Below are 10,443 nucleotides of genomic sequence, written 5' to 3'. Positions count from 1 at the left end.
TACTTGATTTTATTAGGCCTATGGTTAACCCTACTAGTTTGAAGGTGTCTCATAATTGGGCAAATATCATACCCTATCCTATGTCCATAACTTTTAGAGTATATGGATTCTAGGGGACTCCCCATGTACCTCCTTACCAAGTGCATCTAAAGGTAGGAATAGCTAAAATGCTATAGTAGATAGGTGGGTTGGAGGAAGCACAATTGATTGGTTGGTCTAGAGGCTTAATTTTTTCAAGTTGCATAGTTGCTCACCAATTTATAATTACCAAGGGTGGTTGGTTGTATTTGTTGAAAATCTTATTGAAAAAGTTCATTGTTGTTGAACATCACAGAGGAAGATTGTTGTAAAGGAATGTTTTCAGTCATTTTTTTGTCATTGATGTCAAACTTGCTATTTGTGGAAATGATATTTTCTTATAAGATCCAAGTACTATCACTTAGTTGATTGATGAAGGGGATTTGATCAACAAGATGTAATAAGAGCACCTAAGGGAAAGGTTGAGTTATGATGATGTAATGAAGAGCAAGGATCAGTTAAGACAATGGTTAAGTAATGTATTGATGACATATTCAAAGATATAGAGGTTGGTCACATCTTAGAAACATTGAAGGAAGAAGTTTTAACAAGGTTGACTGCAAAGCTTAAACTAAAACCTTTAGTGGGTGCCAAGCAATTTAGTTGAAGCCGAGAAAATTCTCAGTAGGAGCCAAGTAAAGAAATTGTTAGTGTGTGCCGAGTGATCTTCATGTGTTGAGTGAAGATTAGGTTCCAAGCATCAAAAAAAATTTAGTTGGTGCCGAGTGATCTTTAAGTGTTGAGCATTAGGAAAAACATAGTTGATGCCGAGTAACACAATATGTGTCGAGCACTAGTATTTCAATAGTGTCGAGCTACTACATTATTTCAAAAGATGAAGATTTACAAAATCTAAGCCAACATAGCAGTTACATTGAATTTTTTGAATGAGTTGGAAGATAAGGATGATGAGTTGTTGGCACAGAATCCTATGTAAGTCATTTTTGGGCAAATTCTAAAGGATTATTCAAGAAGTTTCTAGAGGAAATAGAATATGGGTTAGATGAAATGAACCCTACGTAATCCATGCAAATTGGAAATTAAAGAATGGAAGAATTGAGCAAGAAAAGGTACTCTAAGACTTCTATTTAAGAATTCATAGACCAAGAAGAAAAGAGTTGTTGATATTGTTGTTGTTGAAGTGCCAAAATCTGCAAAGTAGTTAAAAGGGTGTCAAGGAGGAGACATCTAGAAGAAAGAAGAGCACAGAGGCTCTACTTTTGTGAGTGGTCATGTGGAGATGATTGCACGGGTACATTGAGTATGGAGACTCAAGGTGACAAAGCTTGAAAGGAGGGTAAGCTATCAAGAGATGCAAAGATTGAAGCCCAAGCAAGGGTATTAGCTAAGAAGTGATATGAAATCTACAAGATAAGTTGTATGTTGTAGTCAGGTCAAGATTTTTTAATACTCTCTAGCAATTGTTTCAGATATGAAAATCCTATGGACTTAGGTTGGCCTAATAGCCATTTGTAAATCCTTTAATAGGGTGGCATTCCAAGTGATTCTTCTAAAGTCCTTTAACTAGGCCCACTTATAATAGGGTGGTCAAAACCTCTAACAAGGTTACATTTAATAGTGTGTTTTAAGCCTTTAACAAGGTAGGCCTTTCATAGGGCATCACTTCAAAAGGGTGAAAATTAAGTAGCATGTTACTAGAGGTTTTTCCCAAATTTGATTTCCACATAAATCATTGTGTAATGTGTTGATTTATAGTAACTTGCTGACTAGATAAGTTAAAGCATGAATGGTTGAATAGGTTCACTACACTTAGTGAAAAGTTTGAATTGGACATCTAGACCTTGAATAACTGATTCAACCACCCCCCCTCCCCCCTCTCAGTTATTCTAAAGCTATTCTAAAAATTGGTATCAAAGCCATCTGTTGATTTAGTTTCAAGGTACTAGAAGCAGAAAGATCAAGATGTCCAAGAGAGAAGTTCCCAAGCTCAAAAAATACAACTTTGTTGCATGGCAGAGTTTGATGAAATTGCACCTTAGATCAATAGGTAACTATGCACAAACCTCAATTGGAATAGAACATGTAACCCCAGCAAGATTTCTTACTGTAGATGATTTGAACAAAAAGAAGGAGCATAACCAAGCAATGTTGGAGATCACCTCTACACTTAGCTATGCAAAATATGATGTTATCAAAGATTGTGACACTACAAGATGTGGAAAACCTTATCAAAAATCTATGGAGGGGATTAGAATGTCTAGAGAGAAAAGAGAGAAAGTCTAAGAGGGAATTTTGATGACATGAAGATGGAGGAAGGTGAAAATGTTGCTCAGTACACTGCAAGAATGAAAGAAGTGGTGAGTACAATAAGAAGTCTAGGTGGACAATTGAAAGAAGAAAAAGCTATCAGCAAATACTTAAGAACTGTGCTTCCTATCTATGCTATAAGATTTTTAGCCGTCCAAGAGTTGAGGTGTGTACAAGGGAACACACTAACCTTTGAAGGAATAGTTGGAAGACTTACTACATTTGAGCTATCCAATTTTGACAACTACAGACCTGAGAATATTGAATCTACCTTCAAGGCCAAGATGATAATAAAAGAAACTAAGGAGGACACATCAAGTAAGAAAAGAAGAAAAGGAAAACATGCATCTAGTGATAGCAGCATAGATGAGGAAGATGTGGAATAGTTAGAAGCATTACTAGATAGGAGATTCCATAGAGGTAAAGGAAAATTCAAAGGTAAGCTCCCTATCATATGTTTTAATTGCAATGAAGTAGGTCATATAGCTACAAGATGTCCACAGAAGAAGAAATACAAAGAAGGAAACAAGTTTAGGAAAAAAATAGAAAATCACAGCAAAGATTACAAGGGAAAGGCAAGAGATGCTACATTATTGAAGAGGACTCTGATGAGAATGATGATGAAGTAGTCTATGTAGCCATGAAAGATGAAATAGATAGAGATGAAGATGAAGCAACAAAAATGGTTACTTGTGTAAAAAGGAATGATAAGTGGATCATAGACAGTGGATGCTCACATCACATGATAGGAGATAAAAGTAAGTTCATTACCTTTACTCAATATCATGGAAATAGTGTTAGATTTGGTAATGATGCCCCATGTCAAATCAAAGGAAAAGGTTCTATTAAACTTATAAAAAAAAATTCATGTGATAATGCATACTATGTTGAAGGATTGAACTACAACTTGTTGAGTGCATCACAGTTAGGCAATGTGGGTTGCAAAATTGAATTTGGAAACAAAACTACTAAGATCTATGATACTGATGGAAATTTGATAGGAAAGGGTGAACAAACTAGTAGTAACCTATTTTACCTAGATATGGAAGATGCAACATGTCTTGTTGTTAGACTTAATGATGTGTGGTTGTGGCATAAAAGGTTGTGTCATGTTAAGTTTGATAATTTGATCAGCATTAGAAAGAAGAACAAAGTTAGAGGGTTTCCCAAGTTGAAGAAACCTAAAAACACAATGTGCAAACAATGTCAACTAAGAAAGATGACTAAGTATAGTTTCAAAAGAAAAACATACCCTTCCAATGAAGTACTAGAGTTAGTTCATACAGACTTATGTGGTCCAATAGAAGTGCAAAGCTACCTAGGAGATAGATACATAATGCTATTTTTAGATGACTACTCTAAGATGATGACTACTATGTTCTTAAAGAAAAAATCTAATGCATTTCAAATTTTAAGTGGTATTTGGCTAGAGTTGAGAAGGAAATAGGAAAGAACCTAAAATTTCTAAGGTCAAATAGAGGAGGTGAGTTCATATCAAGAGAGTTTGAAACATTCTAAAATGATAAAGGTATTAGAAGGCAAACATCAGGACCAAGAACTCCACCACATAATGGTATTGCTAAAAGGAAGAATAGGTTAGTAATTAACTATACTAGAACCTTGATGATGGAGAAAAATGTTTCACTAAAGTACTAGAGAGAAGCTATAAGTACTACAGTCTACACACTAAATAGAGTTCAAGTCAAGAAAGGTGTAAATGCAACACCTTTTGAATTATGGTATGGTCATTCACCTAATGTTAAATATTTCAAAATATTTGGTTGTAAATTCTATATTCTAAAAGATACCAGAAATGGCAAGTTTGATGCAAAAGGTGATAAAGGCATATTCCTTGGATACTCCACTAGAAGTAAGGCATATAAGTGTTTGAATACTAATATGAATAGAGTTTTGGAGAGTGCAAATGTAAATTTTGATGAGCATGCAGAAGTTTAGGTTGATGAGTCAAAGAAAATAGAGGATTATAGATCCTTTGTATACTTCTATGAAGGAATGATAGCTGAAGATAATGTTGCAAATCAAATTGGAAAATAGTAACAAACTTCAGTATCTGTCAAGTCTTAGCCTATGAATGTCAAGCTGCATTCAGAAGCTGAGCTATAGAATGTAGAAAATGCATATTCTAATTCTAAAAATAGTATGCAAGAAATGAATGATAAAATGTTAGATGAAGAAGAATGAAATGACTCTAAAGTTGAAGGATCAAACATGGAAAGAAGGATTGAACCCAAATTAGCCAAGTATGTAAGAAGACATCACCCAACAGATCAAATCATGGGTGACAAGGATGCAAGTCCAATGACAAGGAATAGGCTTAGGAATGAATCATGTTTGCTAAGTAAGGTTGAACCCAAAATAGTGAAAGATGCACTACAAGATGATGACTGGTATAAAGCCATGAAAGAAGAGATAGATCAGATTGAGAAGAACAAAACATGGTCTCTAGTTCCTAGACCAGCTGATAAGAATGTGATTGGTACCAAATGGGTGTTTAGAAACAAACTTGATCAAAATGGTGAGATAACAAGAAACAAAGCCAAATTAGTTTGCAAAGGCTATGCACAAGAAGAAGGATTGGATTATGGAGAGATGTTTTCCCCTATTGCAAGAATGGAAGGAGTAAGAACATTACTTGCATATGCTGCATATAAAAGTTTCAAAGCCTACCAAATGGATATGAAGTCTTCTTTTTTGAATGGTATACTAGAAGAGGAAGTCTACATAGAACAAACAGAGGGATTTGTTGATGAGAAGAACAAGGATATGGTCTGCAAGCTACACAAAGCACTTTATGGATCAAGGAAAGCACCTAGAGCATGGTATGAAAGGTTTCACAAATATCTTATGAATATAGGATTTGAAAGAATAGATCACAACAAAAACTTGCACATCAAACCTGAAGAAGGTAAAGACATTTTGATATAAGAAATCTTTGTTGATGATATAATATTTGGAGGAAAAGATTTTGTATGCAAATATTTTGCTAACCAAATGAAGCATGAATTTGAGATGTCAATGTTTGGAGAAATCAAATTCTCTGTTGGATTACAAGTACATTAGTTGAAGCATGGCATATTTGTGACTTAATCCAAATACATTAAGGAAGTGCTCAAAACATTTGGGCTAGAAGACTCAAAACTAGTCAACACACCAATGGCAATAGGAAATAAGCTATCCAAAAATGATGAGTCTACTGAAGTAAATCAGACATTGTATAGGTCAATGATTGGCAAGCTGCAATATGTTGTACATAGTAGACCAAACATTTCATTATTTGTCAGAATAGTAGCAAGATTTTCTACAAGTCCAAGAGAAAATCACTTAATGACAGTAAAGAGAATATAAAGATACCTAAAAGGAACTGATGACTTTGGTTTATACTACAAGAGAAATGAGAAGTTTGAACTGAGAGCTTACACTGATTTAGATTGGGGAGGCAACATTGATGATAGAAAAAGCACCGGTAGAGGAGCACTTTTCTTAAGAAAGAGGCTGATTACATGGATAAGAAAAAAGAAAATTTGCACCTCACAGTCTACTAGTGAAGTTGAATATGTGGCAGTTGCTATAAATTACACCAATATTTTATGGATCAAGAATTTTTTGCAAGGTATGAAGGAAGAAGTAATTAAACCTGTGACACTTTATTGTGATAATACAATTTCTATAAATATATCAAAGAATCCAGTAATGCATGCTAAAACTAAGCATATTGCAATCAAGTATCACTATGTAAGAGACATGGTGGAAGACAAACAAGTGAAGATGGAATATGTTAGCTCAAAGGAATAGATTGCTGATATCTTTTCACAAAAGCACTACCTAAAGATGCTTTTGAGTATCTTAGAGGCAAGTTAGGGGTGATACCCCTAGCTAAGGCTACTTGAACCAAAAAGAAAGTATTCCTTACATCAGATAAGCTAAATGTTGAAGATTTTATATATTGATGTAGAGGATGTTTACTTTGGGATCCATGCCTAAAGTATTAGAGATGCTAAAATTTAAAATCAGTCACAAGCAGGGTGATAGAGGGAGACATTGTATAAACCTGTAAAAGCTACATCTGCATATTAAGATGTTGATATGTCTTTGGCATTGTTGTCAAAGAGGGAGAAGTAAGAAACTGATCAACAGTATGAGGGAGAAAATGTTTGGGGTTGATCAGAATAGTAGAAGATGGCAATACAGAGGAAGAAAGAACAAAGAAAAAGGATATAATAGCAAAGAGGCAGAAGCTAAAATGAAGCAATCAAATTAGTAGAAGGAGATGTGATGATACAATTTACTTTTTGGCATTTGACTTACTATTCTAACTTACTTAGCATTTGGTTGAATACTTTAGTCTAATGGTTGATCAGTTTGGTTCGCCATCAATGCCAAAGAGGAAGATTGTTGGAAATCTAATTGAAAAAGCTCATTGTTGTTGAAGATCAAAGAGGGAGATTGTTGTAAAAGAATTTTTTCAATCATTGTTTTGTCATTGATGTCAAACATTCTATTTGTAGTAATGATATTTTCTTATAAGATCCAAGTACTATCACTTAGTTGATTGATGAAGATGATTTGATCAACGAGATGTAACAAGAGCACCTAAGGGAAAGGTTGAGTTATGATGATGTAATGAAGTGCAAGGATTAGTTAAGACAATGGTTAAGTAATGTATTGATGACATATTCAAAGATACAGAGGTTGGTCACATCTTAGAAACATTCAAGGAAGAAGTTTTAACAAGGTTTATTAAAAAGCTTAAACTAAAATCTTTAGTGGGTGTCGAGCAAGTTAGTTGAAGCCAACAAATTCTCAATAGGAGCTAAGTAATAGAAATTCCTATAGTATGCCGAGTGATCTTCATGTGCTAAGTGAAGATCAAGTGCCAAGCATCAAAAAAAATTTAGTTGGTGCTAAGTGATCTTTAGGTGTTGAGCATCAAGAAAAACATAGTTGATGATGAGTAACACAGTATGTGCCAAGCACCAGTATTTCAATAATGTTGAGCTACTGCATTATTTCAAAAGATGAAGATTTGTAAAATCTAAGCCAACATAGTAGTTACATTGAATTTTGTGAATGGGTTGGAACATAAGGATGATGAGTTGTTGGCACAAAATCCTATGCAAGCCATTTTTGGGTGAATTCTAAAGGATTATTCAAGAATTTTCTAGAGGAAATAGAATATGGGTTAGATGCAGTGAACCCTACCTAATCCATGCAAATTGGAAATTAAAGAATGGAAGAATTGAGCAAGAAAAGGTACTCCAAGACTTCTATTTAAGAATTCATAGACCAAGAAGCAAAGAGTTGTTGATACTATTGATGTTGAAGTGCCAAAATCTATGAAGTATTAAAAGGGTGTCAAGGAGGAGACATCTAGACAAAGGAAGAGAACAGAGGCTCTACTTCTATGAGTGGTCATGTGGAGATGATTGCACTAGTACATTAAGTATGGAGACTCAAGGTGACAAAGCTTGAAAGGAGGGAAAGCTATCAAGAGATGCAAAGATTGAAGGCCAGGCAAGGGTATGAGCTGAGAAGTGATCTGAATTCTGCAAGATAAGTTGTGTGTTCTAGTCAGGTCAAGATTTTCTAATACTCTCTAGCAATTTTATTAGATCTAAAAATCCTATGGACTTAGGTTGGCCTAATAGCCATTTGTAAATCTTTTAAAAAAGTGGCATTCCAAGTGAATTTTCTAAAGTCCTTTAACTATGCCCACTTCTAACAAGGTGGTCAGATCCTCTAACAAAATCACATTTAATAGTGTGTTGTAAGCCTTTAATAGGGCAGGCCTCTCACAAGGCATCACTTCAAAAGGGTGAAAATTGAGTAGCATGTTACTAGTGGTTTTTCCCAAATTGGACTTTCACATAAATCATTGTGTCATGTGTTGATTTCTTATGTGTTATACTTGCATGTTGGTTTACAGTAACTTGCTGACTAGATAAGTTAAAGCATGAGTGGTTGAATACGTTCAGTATACTTAGCGAAAAGTTTGAATAGGACATCTGGACCTTGAATAATCAATTCACCCCCCCCCCCCCCCAACCCCCAGTTATTCTAAAGCTATTCTAATAGTATTTGAATTCTTGAATCAAATGGCTATTTCTCATTTTTTTCAATGATAGTGAGGGATTCTTTGATACATTCAAACAAAGGGCTAAGACTAGTGCCAAGGATCATCAGCCCTATTTTCCTGAAGACATAATTAGGAATGAATTCTCTCTTCATAAATAAGAGATTAAAAAGGAGAAGTGGAGAGTTTAGGGTTTTGGAATTTATTAATTGTTTTGATAAGTATTATAAGCCTCTAGAAGATGCAAAGATAGAGGTAAATAAATTATATAAATTGATGATCACTTTTCCATAGATCATGGAGGCTATGAATGAGAAGGGATTATTCTTTATTAATTTTTATCCTAATAAGGCTCAAGAGGTAATGATAAAATTGTCTTTCACCCCTGTAGTAGTATTAGGATAGTTAGTTATCAAAGAAGACCTGGCTACAATATAATTCAGAATAAGAGGTCTATAGTGGACAAGGGAAAAATAATAATTGGGTCAACTAGTGCTATTTTGGAGGAGAGGCCTAATGAGCCCATGTCCAAGAGGTAGAAGGAAGAATTAAAAAGGTTCCTCAAATAGAGGAATATTCACCCACTTAGTCCCCATTACATATAGGAGATGAACAACTCACTAAGGAGCAGATGGAATAATTGGGATCCCAAGGGGGAGTCTTTGTTACTACCATGGAATTAGAAAAGGGGAATCCTCAAGAACCCACCATGCCAAGCCTCGATTTAACTATTTCTAATTATAGAGGAAGGGAGTTGGACCTTGTGGTATAACAAGTGAGTCAAGATTTCTTTCTGATGATAATTTTGTAAAATCTAGGACCTTCTACCAGTTTACATGGAGGAAAAATATTCAATTATTTGAGGAAAGATGTAATGAGATGAAAATAGAGCATCCTAAGATGGAAGAGATAGCTCCATAGAATCAAATCAAGGATAAAATGATGCAAGAATTTTAGAGCCTAACCCCTAAAGAGGGGAGAACATTGATAAAATCATCTAGGGTCCTACTTCAACAAAATTGGGAGATTGCTGATGCAATGGTCTTTAACTCTATTACCAAAAAATTAAATGCAGATGAGAAGGTAAAGAAAGAGTTGAAGTACCAAGTTCAGTGAGGATCATGGTGCATTATGATCTAGTCAATGAGAAAAGGATCCAAAACTAGCTCTTGCCAACTTCATGATACCGGCTTGATAGGGAATTTAATTGTGAAAAGGGTAGAAGATACTACAAGTGAAGAGGCCACAAAGCTAGGTGTTGGAATAGCCAACTTCACCTTAGCCACAACCCTGAGAGATAAAAGGGAAAGATTAGAATTATAGGATAAGTATGAGAAAGTTTTGGCAGCTTATAATAGAGAAGTTCAAAAGAGAATTGGTCTTTAAAATAAGTTGATGGGGTACCTAGAACAATCTAGTAGGCCTAGAATCACTTATCCCTACCCACTAGTGGAGCCTTTTAAATCCACTCCTCTTATTGAAATTATAAACACACCACAAAGAGCTTAATATTATGCTACAGAGGATTTTGAAGAAGAAAAGAGTAAATTATGGTAATTGCATGTAGAGCTACATATCCAATATAAGGATAGACTAAGGAAAGATATAATGTATTTAGTTGATAAAATTTATTGGCCAAAACTATATGAGCAATCAGCCAAAGTAATAAACATATGGGATGAGTTGAAGGGAAGCGATGATGTCCTAAAGCCAATTGTCAATAAATGGAGTAGAAGGGATAAAAAATTTACTCTTCTATGCTTTTTTGTCAACAATTTATCCTATGAGTATATAGAAAAGACTTATGACTTGAGCAATGATCTCTTTGAGTTTGATGATTAAATAATTCCATTGCAAAAGAGGATCATAAATTATATTGACAAATATAAGAGTATTAAATTTGAACTCTTCCCACATGCCATTAATAAAAAGGATAAATTGACAAATAAAGAGGAATGGGCCCAGGAATTGGATGACCTATTATGCCTTAGAATGAATAAGGTCAT

This window comes from Cupressus sempervirens, chromosome 7 (assembly GCF_028749045.1).
Source record: "Cupressus sempervirens isolate cs-2001-9-10 chromosome 7, ASM2874904v1, whole genome shotgun sequence".
Classification (NCBI taxonomy): domain Eukaryota; kingdom Viridiplantae; phylum Streptophyta; class Pinopsida; order Cupressales; family Cupressaceae; genus Cupressus; species Cupressus sempervirens.
This window is presented reverse-complemented; position numbering follows the sequence as displayed.